Here is a 14,177-nt window from a genome sequence, read left to right on the forward strand (position 1 = left end):
TTGCCTGGGAACTGAGGTGGTCTGGGATGGTCCTTCCCAGGGACCCAGTATGATGCCTCAGCCATTGCAGAAGAGAGGCCGTGGCGAGTACACTTTGTCACTTGACCCTTGGATGTCAATTCTGGCCTGATTCCCTCAGGGAACTCATGTCTGAATCTTGTTGGGGTACAAGAGCTGCAAGAGAAAATATTTCAATCCAAAGAAGGAGCTCTTTAGCACATGGGGACCCCAGCAGCAGCCCATTTTGGGAAGTCTCTCTTGAGGTGTGACCCCAGCGCATGGGCAGGCACGGGGGAGCTCGTGGTTGTATCCAGGGGAGGGCCAGTGCCAGCGTGCACAGAGAGGTGTGAGCACTCTGACTCGTGCCCTGCAGACTCCTGGCAGTATCTATGGGGGCAAGAGAAAGGAGCTGGGGAAGTGGCCTTATTTACGCACCAGGGAATCTGGGTCCTCATATCAGCATTCAGTTCACAAGTACTCATGAAAATTAATCCATTTAAAGAAAATTAATGCTGCAGAGGCCTAATGCTGCACAGACCTAATATTAACTGAGGCTGAACTATGAAAGAAAATTAGGGAAGCTGGGCTCCAAGGCAGAAAATGTTTGAACTTACTTATTTTTCTCACAACATGTGCACATTGGGTGTCTGACAATTTGCCCAAAGCTGAGTGGCTCTTTACTTATTTAATGGGTTTCTTGGGGAGTTTTCTTTTTTTTTTCCCCAAGCTCTTGGGAACAACTCTTCTCCAACCTGCATTTTTTAACTGAATTACATGGGGATACACAGACCAGCATCTTTGCCTCTAGATGGGACCTCTGTGGGAGAAGTCATGTTCCTGAACTTTCTGTGGGTTCAGACTGAAACTGACATGTACAAAGTACTTGCCAAGTCCTGGGACTTTAACTCATTTAGTCACCACTGGATCCCTGTGAGGTTGGTACTAGTTTTTTTTTTTTTTTTAACTCTGTTTTAAAGACGGGGAAACTGTTACACAGTGATGTTAATGAACTTGCTCAAGATCAGATGGCTGAAAAGTGGCAGAACTGAATTTTCAAACCCAGGCATTCTGCTGCTACAAGCCATCTTTTTAAATTCTTATTTTTTAGCATTTTAAAAACTTTTATTGTGAAATATAGCATATATACAAAAAGCAGTAACTTTCAAAGTGCATTGTGACACACAGTTATAGAACAGATTTCAGAGTTTGGTGTGGGTCACAGTTTCATGATTTTAGGCTTTTCCTTCTAACTGCTCCAAGACACTGATGACCAAAGTAATATCAATGTCATGATTCAGCAGGCATACTCATTTGTTAAATCCTATCTTCTCTGTTGTATCTCCTCCTTCCCTTTTGATTCTTCTCCCTATATTTAGGGGCATTTTGGCTATGCCCACTGTCATGGTCAGGCTCACGTGTCAACCTGACCAGGTGGAGGTGCCCGGTTGCCTGGTCGGGCAAGTGCTAGCCTGTCAGTTGCTGTGAGGACATTCATGGACATAACTCGTGATTACATTGGCTGCATCCACAGCTGATTGCATTTGAAATCAGCTAAGGGGAGTGTCTTTTGCAATGAGTGATGCTTAATCTACTCACCTGAAGGCTTCTAAGGAGAACTCAGAAGAGGCAATCACTCTTCCTGCTTCAGCAGGCCAGCCTCTCCTGAGAGTTCGTTGAGGACCTTCATTGGAGCTGCCAGCTCGTGGCCTGCCCTACAGACCCTGGACTCTACATCCCCATGGTTACGTGAGACACTTTTACAAATTTTATATTTACAGATATCTCCTGCTGACTCTGTTTCTCTAGAGAACCCTAGCTAATACACCCATTCTAACTTTGTAGAATGGAAAGGGCTGTTGATGATGTGGAATAGGGGGATGGAACTAGCTGATGTTCTGGAGAGGCTGGCCCCTCTGGGTTTCAGGACTTATTTGGTCTAGGAACCCATCTGGAGGTTGTAGGCTTTTGGAAAGTAATCACAGTGCATGAAACTTTGGTAGAATCCCAGATAGATGTTCTTTAGGGTTGACAGGAATGGTTTTGGTTGGAGTTTGAGGCCGTACTCTTAACCTTGATGGTGTACAGGCTCTCTTAGTGCCCACAGTCACCTGTTGGCAGAGGTAAGCCAAAGGCATAGAATAGAAGCTACAAATTGTGTGAGTGTGTGTGTGTGTTTATATTATCTGTCGGGTACAGCGTTGGGAACTGTGATGACAGTAAATAGCAATACAAGTCGATGATATTTGAAGAATTTTACAATTTTTGAAGAAAGTTTAAAAGAGTGAAATAGAATCTAAGGGTATCAACAAATAGGTACTATACATTCTTCAATCTCAAATTGCCCTTAAATTTATCCCCTTTGAGGGAAAAGACCAGTATACTAATCGTTTATGAAGAATGGCAGCTTGATTTAGTATTATACCCCTTGACAGTGACCCATCACTGTGCACCACCCTCTTGGCATGGAGATGATCAGCTTTGATCTGAGGTGTTCAGTCATGGGCTGCAGGTAGTTGAGGTCGTCAGCTTTGCAGGGAAGCTCTGATGCAGTGCAGACACTGAGGCCACGTCTGCTCAGCTCCTGTACAGAAGGTGAATCTTCTCTTCCCCAGGGAAGAGCTTAGCCTTAATTCCTCAAATGAGGCCATTCTTTCTGCCTGGAGTCTCCGCTGCTCCCTGTGTTTGTTCTGGAATGAACAGAGAGCTGGTTAGAGTAAAAAGCGTATTTTTTTTTTTTTTTTTTACCATTATTGATGTCCCATCACAGCTATGTTTTCTTCCAGGCTTAGAGCACTGTGCATTCTTTCCTTGAATTCTTTGACTCTTCTAATCTTCACATATTGCAATTTATTTTGCATGAAATTGTCTACCACTGCTTGCTTTTCTCACCCATGGAAGGAAGGGAAAGAAATTCTGCCTGACCATTCATAGCACTCTCTTTGGACTCCTCTATATGGCAAAGAACTGATGAGCTGACAGTGGCAATGAACCCCCATATTCTGGGCCCTCAAGCCGAAATTTAGAAAAGGACCTTTTGGCAACATATTTTATTCCCCAAATCTTTGCATCTCTTTTGCTCATGAGTGCAGCCAACACTCATGTTTTCTCTGCTAAGGTTGAAATACTTTACAACTCAGAGGCATGCAACTCCACATTACCAGCCTTCTTTTGGATCTAGAATCCTTGCCAGAAAACACACACACACACACACACACACACACACACACACACACACACACACCTGGTCTGGGATCCCATTAGTAATAGGAGAAATAGCTAAAGTATCTGCTTTATTCTCCACCTTCACTACTTTTCAGCCCTCCAAACAAGATTCGTTTATGGCTGGTCAGCAATGTGCACTTGAGGCATGGTTTCTCCCTAGAGCTTTTGGGCCTCGAGTGCCATTGAAAGCTGGATCGATTTCAGGCCTTTGGGTCTTTAGTACTTTCTAAGGCAGAACTTAGACAGTTTGAACTGTGAGCACTCAATGAGTACTCTCCAATTCACTTTAAGGTCTTTTAAACAGAGGTGAGCCTAAGGGGACACCTAGACATTTATGGTGGAGGGGTAGGAGCAAATATATGGAGGGGTAGGAGCAAATCTTTTGAAATAGTCTAGGGCTTGAAATGGTTTCCTCAGACCCGCAGCACTTAGGATCCTTTCTTGGGTCACAGGTGCCTTGTTCACAGGGGCACCACTCGGCACACCTTGGGTGGGACGACTTCCCTCTGTTCTGGAGGCAGGTACATCTTTGGGCATGTCCCTGCCTGGAGTCTGCAAATAATGTGAGGCTGGGAGACACCCGGCCCATCAGATGATTATTCCACAACTCGGTTACACAGAAAGCGCTCCATTCTCATGAGGTAAACCTTTCCCAAGTAGTTCATAGATGATAATACCACTGAGTAGACACAGTCAAGGGCCCCAAACAGGATACCCAGTGAAGGGAAGCTGGTGGTTCGTTTGGGTCCTCCAGGAAGCAGAGGATAAGAAGAGATTCAGTGTGTGCTATTAGGAGAACCACCTGGGAGAGAAAATGGGGAGGGAATTGGAAGAGGCAGGGGAGCCAAGAGGCTGTGATGGACTGTGGGAGGGAAAGTTGGAAGGAAGCATCACAGACAGTTGTACGACCTTAGGAACATTTGACATGACCTTCAGAGAGTCCTGGAACCAAAGTTGCTTGTTAGAGAAGTCTCCTTCTTGTGTCTTTCAGGAACGAGACCACCTTAGCATTCCTGTCATGCTCAGTCATGGACTGGGAACAGCCCTGGAAGCGTGGCCTTTCTGTAAGCATGGTGATGGATTTCAAAGCACTGCAGCTGGGTCCTTCAGTCAGTCATATTCCCTGTAGGTAGAGGGCTGTGTGCTGAGTCCAGCTCGAGCAGCTGTCCAAACAGGGTCAGAAGGGGCAGTGAGAAATTAAGAAAGACACAACACAGAGTTAAGAGACTTCATGAAAAGCCTGACCTGGGCTCCAGCAGCTGCAGACGCATTCTCACAGCCTGCAATGACATGCTCAGTGCAGGTCAAGCATGAGGTGGCTTGGGGGCATAAGCACAGCTATCTCTACAAGGTGGAGAAGGAGGATAAGAAAGATGAGCAAACATGGAAGGGGGGCCTTTTCTCTCAAGTGTAAGATAAGGCAGCCTCATCTCCCCAAAGTTTCTGTTCTGGGGAGGGGAGGGAAGGAAGAAGCAGCACCATATGCTGACATCCAGGAAATAGAAATGAAGTCGAGACCCCACTGCAGGAGGCGGAGCTTTTCCCCTACATCCGTCTCAGACTGAAAGAAGCAGCACCACCAGCGTGGGGTGAGGTTGCAACAATGGAGATAATGGCCACGATGGTGGGGACGAAGGCTGGAAGAGGTGACTCTTGTGGTGGCAGCAGCTGTGCAACAGCTCTACATGCCTAGTAAAATGGAGCAGCTTGTCTTAAGGTCAAAGCAAGGAGGCTCATAGGTGGTGAGAACGGTGACTGGTTTTTAAGGATGTGAGTCAAGGAACAGAGTGAATTGGGAGACCTGGGGTTCTAGCAGTAACCCAGTTGGTACCATGCACCGTGGAGAGGCACCTGCCAAACGTCTGTGTCAACAAAAATTGTCTCCTTTCACTTTTTCTTGCCAAGCACAAGTCAAGATGATTAAACAAAGTGACTGAAAAGAATGTGGCACGATTATACAGCTAGAAATAGCGTGATGTGCACGGTGGAAGTTGCTAAGTAAATACAGGAAGCAGGTAAATAACTTTCCTGTCTTGGTTTGAGGAGAACATGGAGCATGCTGAACAAGACCTGGCTCTTCAGAGTAAAACGCTCGTCCTCGCCCGCTGACAGCCCTTTATTTATGTAACTTATGCCAGTCACAAGGAGCCGAATAAAGTGGGGACTAGCCAAGTGAGCAGGATCTGGTTCTCATTCCTGGAACTTGCTAACAGGAGGGTATCAGTCAGGCTTGCCAAATTAGCATTTTACTGATAGCAATGCACAAAGCCTTTTAGTGATGACTTTGGACTCTCTGAGCTTAGGCTCTTGACTGCCTGTTCCTAAGCAACGCAAGGATTGGCAGAGAATGTGTTTTGATGTAGCGTTAAATAAAGGATGCACAATGCTGAAAACCATGGGTAGAAATTGGGATAATTGTATTTATTTTTTGGTGTATTATGTTTAAAAAATAAACAAAAATCCTTTATGCCTAGAAAATGTACTCTGACTTGCACTCTCTCTCTTTTTTTCTTGACTACTACCATTTCTTTTTCTCATTCCCCACTCCTGCAGCTCAAGCACAGAATTTCTCTTTTTTTATGGTCAGCATTCCAAGGTTTTTTTCAGCTTTGTTCTATCATGGAAACATTGGCTTATACAATAAAACAGCCAAAAGGAATCTTAAGAATCCTCTAAGAATACCCTCCTCCCCCTTATTTTTTTCTTCTGAAACTGTGGTTCAGAGAGATGAAATGAATGTATAGATCCAACTTATCGAATGAATCATCATTCCCCATGATGTCTCCCCTACCACACAGTGGAATTAAGGTGTTTTGTTCTTCCTGCACCACGCAATTGTTAGGACACTGTATTGTTGGACTCTCTCATAAGCCCTCTGGTGATTCTCCTGTTCGTTGTCACAGACCCAGAGCTTGATAAATAGTGGATATTCAGTAAATATTTAGTGAGTGAACTGTCCAGGCTCACACAATCAAATTTGGAAAAAAGATCTATGCCCCTATTTTCTGGGTTAGCATTGTCCAATGAGCAGGATTTACTGCAAATATTACAGTGATATGGACAAAATCAATACATTTGGAGGATCCCCACTTCAGCTAAGTTTTCAGGCTGCTGTCATTCAAGGCGCATGGATCCCAATGGTGTGAGAAAGATGACCAAATCCAATCGGCTATTGTTGCCTGGCTATAAGCCACCTGGGTTTCAGCTCCATCACTGCTACGGGCTCATCTACTTCATGTCCGAGGCCCTTCAAGGAATGAGCAGGGCTCTACCTCAAATCATCTACTGTACTCCCTCACATTCAACAAAAGAACAAAGTACCTGTTCTGTAGGTGTTCAGCTAGCCTCTGGTCATTCACTGATTAGCCAAAACAGACGTGTTCACGCTCACATGGAGATGACTTCTAAGCATATGCCCTGTATGTCCCTCCTACTTCTACTCCACATCATGTCCTAGCTGTCCAGTTCTTTAATTTCATCTCCACTAAGGTGCTTTGTCATATGTGTTTTTCTTTCCTCATTGAACAGAGACTCTAAAGAAACCTTTTCCATGCAAAAGTGACAGCCAGGTTACTTCTCTTCTTGTCCTGACTTTTGGAAAGGGTGCTCTTCATTCACTGTCTGACTTCTGCTAGTCCCATTCAGTCCCCCACACTCTGGCTTCTGTTCCTCGTATCTCCAACCCACCTTCCACTGCCCTCTACCCCAACATTTGATGAATTTTCTGTGTCAAAGACCCCAATGGTTCCCAATTGCTAAAGCCAATGGATAAATTTCAATAGCCAACTTACCTGATACTATGTGATATTGAGGGCTCCTGATAATTGGGTGAAATATGTCTTATTATATACCCTAGATTCTCAAATATCACTAAAGCCTATATATCCCCATAACCTGAAATAAATCGTGGCTGAAATATGTAGCTGATTCAGATCCTTAATGAGAGTTACCGTGACCTTGACAAAATGGAGATGAGACTTAGAGGCACTTAGAGAGGTGAATGCTTCACGCTTGGTGATATGGTCTCCACATAGCTGTGGATTCAAGTTTGTACCCTCAGTAAAACTTCAAATTGTTACTTGTCGTGGAACTTGTGGTTGCTCACAAACAACTAAACTAGGAAAGTTAGAGTTACACACTCAGGAAACTACCTTATTGCTACTCACTCCATCATCAAAACTTTTTTCTTATTTCATTTTAAAGTCCATGTTCTCTCCTGGATCATCTGCTTCTCTAGCCTAAGCCTTCATCAGATATTCCTTTCCGTTTTGGTGCTCACAAAGTATTGGTGTTGGGTAGAGTCCTGGTCTCAGATAATTTTCCTTTTATTGAAAATCCTCTTATGCCTATGGACTTGACCACTCCATATTTTCTATATATTTAGCTTCACATACTGGCTGGTGCAAAACATAAATATGCTAGGAAAAATTATATATGCATCAGTGTGACTTCTGTATGATACAGCATTCTCCCTTGGGCCTAGAGTGAATGAGCTTGTGTTGGCTATTCTCTATTTGCCCTTCTAGATCTACTCTTCTTTCTTCCTTGCCCTGCTTTGTGCTCTGCAAGGCTGACTTCTATGGTGGGAACCTTAGCCCTTGGCTAATGAGAGGTGTTGGTAGGAGATCAAAGGACAGGAAAAGAGAGAGGTCAGGGTATTTGTTACCCTAGCTACTCCCCTACCTTGCAGCAGTTCTGGCAGTAGCTACATTCTTTCGTGGCCAGAGGTTTGGCTAGGTGGCCTGTCTTAGTTTATCAGGGCTGCTATCACAAATACCATGCCATAGGTTGTCTTCAACAACAAACATTTGTTGTCTCATGGTTTGGGAGCCTAGAAATCCAAAAGCAAGGACTTGATAGGCTGTGCCTTCTCCTGGAGTCTGAAGCATTCTGGCTTGTTACAATCCTTGGGATTCCTTGGCCTTCATCGTGTAGCCATCTGCATCATTCTCTGGCTCCTTTTGCCTTCCGGCTCTTACTGTCTGACTGCATATGGATTTCCTCTGCCTTGTGAGGACTCCAGTCATACATTAAGACCTGCCCAGATTCAATCTGACCCTATTTAAGTAGGCTCTTTAAACTCGTGTCAACAAATGAGTCCACACCTTAACTAATTATAACATCTTCAAAGGTTGTATATGCGAGTGGGTTCACATCCATAGGACTCGGGGTTAGGAATTACATATGGCTTTTTGTGGGGGCTATGATTCAATCCCAAATAAAACACCCTTCCATGGCTTCAGTTTTCACTGGGCTACAATGACAGTTTTTTCCGTTCATCCCATTCTTGGGATTGCTAGCCCCTGATTGCTGCACCAGCCCGCGCTGGCTTCCTTAAACATGCCCACAGCTCTGTAAGTAGTCTCTTCATCTGGCATCTCTTCAGTTAAATCCTTCTGAATGTGCCGTCTGTTTCCTGCAGAGGCCCTGAGTGATACAGACCTAATTCACCTAACAGAAACAGGCATGAAATCATCTCCTAATCTTCTGCAACTGCCTTAATCATTTTTCACATTAACTATTGCAGTTAATAGTTAATTATTAACTATTTTTAGCAGTCTAAACTGTAGGAATACAAGGAGCAGTGAAATCCATATGCATGGGTGGAGCTCTGAAACTAGAGCCCAATAACCTTACGACTTAAGCAGCCGACAGAAGAAAAGGCATCAATGAATAAAACTTCAGAGAAACAGAGAAGCAGTTTACTAAGCCTTCTTTGTTCTTTTTCTTTAATTATTCCTTCTTTAGTGGTACCAACATCCCTGTTCTAAAACTACAATCTTATCAGGACACTCTCCTCTTTAAAATCTTCAGTGGCTCTTTGGAATCCATAGAATAAAGCTTAAACTCCTTAGTGTTACATTATTCATTCGTGTTGAGGTTTACCTGTCTTTCTCTGGCATTATCTCCTGCCCATGACGGGATGAGTCCCACTGGATCTTTAGATGCACCACACTATATATTTAGCTCAATATTTTCCTCTCCCCAGAGTTTCTCTTCTGTCATTTCCTATCTTGCCTAATGGCACCATTAATCATCCAGGTCCTAAAAGACATAAGAGAAATGTTCTTTAATGTCCCTTAACTTAAGCATGAAGTAACTTGTCAGATGCTATCTATGAGAGAGATACTGCCTCTTCATTTACAGGAAAATATGATTAATGTAAATTTTCAATTTTGCACATACTGAAGGATTTAGTACATAGTGAAAAGGTGATGTACAAATCAGTCCAGGATCTGGGAGCCACACGTCAGTGAAAGCAATATAAGTTTCCAAATAACATGCCCTCCTAGCTATTTGGCAGCTCCTTTTACTGTTTCTTTATTTCTTTTAGAAGTAGATTTTTCCTTCACAGTGTATGCTCCAATAATGCTGTAATAGAGATAAAAAGTTTCTATCACAGAGGGTTTCCATAACAGAGCCACCATCTAGTGGCCTTAGAAGAAAATGAGAATAATTAAGAATTCCGAGGCAATTCACCCTCAAATTACAAATTTGGTAGTTTTAATTTTGGAATTAAAACAGCCAGATTGTGCTCACTAAAAATGTTTTATATTGGCATAGCAGATGTCTTCTGGGGAAACATTTTTAGCAATTAAGATATAATATAGATACATATATATAATGTCACCAACCAGAGGAAATTATAAAATGGTAATATTGATAGATGTCTTAAAAAGTTCCTCTTGTTCAAATCCCTGATTCAAGGGAAAAAATGCCCTGAGAAATCAAAACAGATGGTTGTCTTTTTTTTTTTTCCTGTGGATCACTGCTTTTATTTAATCTTTACTATGAATTTTTTTAATGTGTAGAAAAATAAAATTTTGGCAAAACAAAAACTATTGTTTAGGGAAATCAAATTATACACTAGTATTTTCCTTATTTCTTTAGCAGTGAAATGTTAGAAATAGTGCATACTAAGTAGTCAGTTTCATGGTTATAAAAAACCTTTAATTAGATCAAATTTACAATGCATATTAGAAGCATGAAACAAATGGAAATATAAGGTTCTGTATTAGTCAGGAAGCCCAGTTTGCTAAAAGTAGCGTTAATAGAATTCACATTAGATTTTAGTTTGTTATAAATCTTTGTACTTCAGCAAATGCCTTTAATAATGAAGAATAGAAAGTGTTATTTACTTAGGACAAAAATAACTTGGTTTATGTAAAAGGTGGGGGGAACCAAAAGATTTTTTATATGCTCGTTTAATTCAGATACAGAGAATTTTCATGAACTTAAGAGGAATGGAAATATTTAAACACTAATAGAAAATCATAAATCTCATATTTGAGGGTTCAGATGGTTATGTAACTTTTCAATCCATCTGGGTTTCATAAAATCAAAATGTGGAACACAAACAAAAGCAGCAAAGTTCACATTACTTTGTGTTCCTAAGTATCAAATTGCATCAATTTGTTATGAATTAAATTTAAAGAACATTACGGATTTAGACACGAGGACAGAACTGCCTGATTCTTTTTAATTCCACAAATGCCAGTATTCCAAAGAAACATATAAACAAATTTCTATGCTGCTTGATGAATTCTTTCCAATATTTGTAATGCACAATGGTATCAGTTCTACTGTATGACTTTTATGCATGTCAGATTTCATTCATTACTTTGTATTATTGATGTAGTGGAGGAAAAATTTTCAACTATTGTGTTTAAAACATACTGACAGGTTTAAGCACCTGTCTTCAGAACAGCCGGCGTCATTTCTTAATATGCAGAAAGTAAGATTTGGCCTCAACCCTTAATACCTTCCTGAACAGCCATGCAACTAAATAGGGAGTAGAACATGAAGTAATTTGCACTTTTTCTCCTGGATAATAGAAACAAGCTGAAGAAAATTCAGATATTTTTGAATGAACAGCTGTCATGTTTAATACAACTGGAGCTCTATAAAACTGGAGCCACTATCAGATATATTCATATAGACATATAATAATTATTTTTGATAAAGTCTCTTGCTTGCTTCAAAACTTAAGGATGAACTTTTTCTGGTCAATCACTTCAAGGAAACAATAAATAAAGTAGAAAGGGATGAATTGTTTTGCATATTTCTATAGAAGAATGGAAGACATACGTTGACAGATTCAGAAAACAGTATGAACAGCTTATATAAACTATCTGTGCAATTTTTCTCGGCTGGAGTATTTAAATGCAAGAGTTCCTCCAAGACAAGAAGCCATATTCATTCTTGTCCAAATCCCTCTGTCTCTTCTATTGCAAAAAAGAAGCTTTTCCTTTAGTTGTTCATAACTCTTACATGGTGGCAGATGTGGCGATTAGAACACATGGCTTCTTGGTAACCAGGTGTCCTTGCCAAATTTTTCTATGCAAAATTTTTGGGGCCCATTACTTCCCATGAGCTCAGCAAATCCTCCTAGAGGTAAACGGCAGGCTCCAATGACATACTGCAGTAGTTGCATTCTTACTTCGTTGTTGGTCCCTTTCACAAACTATCAAAGCCAAATTATTTGCTTGCTGTTTCTTATATAATGTTGATAAACAGTATTTCTCTGCCAATCTCCCAAGTCAACCTCCTGTATGCCACTTGACATAACCTCCAATTCTTTTCCATCAAAGTACTGCAGCCATTGGTGGAAACAACTTCATTAAAATTGTCAAGGAAAGCTTTGATCTGCTCTTGTACTCCTCAAGAAAAATGCCATTCTGACATCAAACCAATACATTCATCTTTGTTCTCTTCTGTCACCAGGGTATTAGAACCTCCCAATTTCAAATCATGTGAAGTAACTTTTCCCCAAATGCCCATGTCAACAGAAAAGTACATTTCTAAATCACACTCTTCACTATTATCATCTAATATCCAGAGAAGGGACTCATAAAATTTGGTATCAGTAGATCCCAAATCCTTAATAGTAAGCTGTTTTACTTAGGATGTGCTTGTAGAATAGTAAAGAGAAATCAGTGTCAATAAACTTGAAAACTTGCCATAGCGATGAAGCAACCAATGAAGCAAAAGTATGAAAGATGATCTGGATTAATGGTTGATGTTGGATTTATCTGCAGGCAGTAGTTGGATTTGCCAGCATTCTCAAATGAATAATACATTGGGTTCAAAACTTCATATGAAAGTAAGAAGAACGGTTCTCTTCCTAAACAACCACAATCAAGCCTTTTCCTCTAAATATTACATATAATAGCCTTCAGAAATTATATGTTTTTAATACCATAAAATCTGTTGGAAGGAATCTTCAATCAATGTCTGCTGGAACATGTTGCTTTTCACGTGACTGGGCAGTGCATTAGACTGGCACAAATAACAGAAATGAGCACGTTTCCCCCTAACCCTGCATTCATAAGCAATTTGTGGACCACCTTTTGTTACAGATGACTTCCCATCGTGAGGACCTTTGAATGCTGTTGTTCTTGTGTTATGATCACAAAGTACCTAATGACTTCTCGAGTGTGCCTAATTTCCCATCCTTCTGGCAGGGGTCCTTTATTCTGTAGGCCTTGAGTTCTTGGATCTTCCCATTGGGTTGTTTTTGTGTTAGGATTCACAGAGGAAGCCCTGTCTGTGGAATCCACTCATTTTCCTCAGCCTAGTGGCAAAGACCCGTGTGGGTGGATTTCTGCAGGTAACAGTAAAGCCGAGTAGAGGTATCGTTGGTTGAACCGTTGCATAGCTCCCTGCAACGGGTTCCACTGAGACCGCCACTTTTCAGAGCTTTAGACAGAATGCATGGTAGGCTGCTGCTCTGCTATTGTTCTGATGTTCTGGTGCATGGGATAAACTCTTTCACAATCGTCAACTCTTCTTTCCCAACTTGGGGGTAAAAGCTGTGGTCTCTCCCAGGTGATTGCTTGGGTGTTAGGATCTATGTAATAGTTCTACCATGAGGACCTTTTCTCTGTTCCCACCCTGATGGCACAGCTTCTGTGTTGGCATTTCCAGACAGTTGTCATACAGATTCCCCACAACCATCTGTTGACTTACTTTGGCTGCTTCAAAGACAGAACTAAATCCAAAAATGAGAAGCAGCAGGGTCTCACATACGTCTATCTTCAGATACCATTGCTGCACTCATAGGAAGAATACATTCATTGTTTCCTGAGGAAATCAGTGTTTCTTGACCCGGAGGGTCTTCGGCGGTAGTAATAGTGTCATTTGAAGACAAAGCATTTCTTCCAAAGCTACGGCAGTCCCCGTGGCTGACGCATTACCCGTGAGTGCAGATGAGGATGACTCGTCATTGGCAGTGTCATTGGCAGGCTCAGATGTGAGTGGTTTTGGAACTGGTGCCATTTTGGGTCTGACAGTAACCTGAGACTGAGATGAAGATGTATTGTTTCCATTAACTACATATGACTAGTGTGTAGTTAATGGACTAGAATGTTCGTAGTTGCATGGTTATGTCTCCCGTTGGTCCCTTTCCCAGTCAACCTGGTAGTGATCCCTGTTGGAGAAGCTCCATTTCCATGCAAGGCAGTAGCATTTTGCTGTATTTTCATGGTCGGAGATAAGCTGCAGTTTGTTAGATTTTCTTGCACAACCAGTAATCTATTAAGCACGACTGTCAATCCACTCATTTGCACTATGCCATTTTGTTTTCTGAGGAGAGTTTTAATTGTTCTTTCACTCTTTCCAGTTTTCTGTTGTATATAAACAGAGCTTGTTTCAAATCTATTTGCTGCTTTACCTAATAAAGCATCTGCTTTTAAAGTGTGATGACTCCAAATTCGAAATTCCAATGTAGTCCTGGGGTCACATTTACAGTGGTTCATCCCATCTTGGATTAGAAGCACTAGTGGATTTTGCTGTTTTCTTAATTTCTCGATCTACAATCACTTCTGTATATATTGCTATTCCAAACTAGTTCTTTTTTTCTTTTTAGTTTGACACTGAAACAGTTACCTGTCACTGTACCCTTCCACTGTGGTTGTTACTAGTTTCAGACTTTGATGAAGTGATGGTCCCAAAAT

The 14,177-nt window shown here is 41.5% G+C and overlaps 1 pseudogene; it reads right to left on the bottom strand.

Annotated features, from left to right (window-relative positions):
* Positions 1–11,418: 11,418 nt before the first annotated feature.
* Positions 11,419–13,500, bottom strand: LOC143656574 (NEDD4-like E3 ubiquitin-protein ligase WWP1 pseudogene; annotated as a pseudogene).
* Between the last annotated feature and the right edge of the window lie 677 nt (positions 13,501–14,177).

Source organism: Tamandua tetradactyla, chromosome 14 (genome assembly GCF_023851605.1).
Source record: "Tamandua tetradactyla isolate mTamTet1 chromosome 14, mTamTet1.pri, whole genome shotgun sequence".
Lineage (NCBI taxonomy): Eukaryota > Metazoa > Chordata > Mammalia > Pilosa > Myrmecophagidae > Tamandua > Tamandua tetradactyla.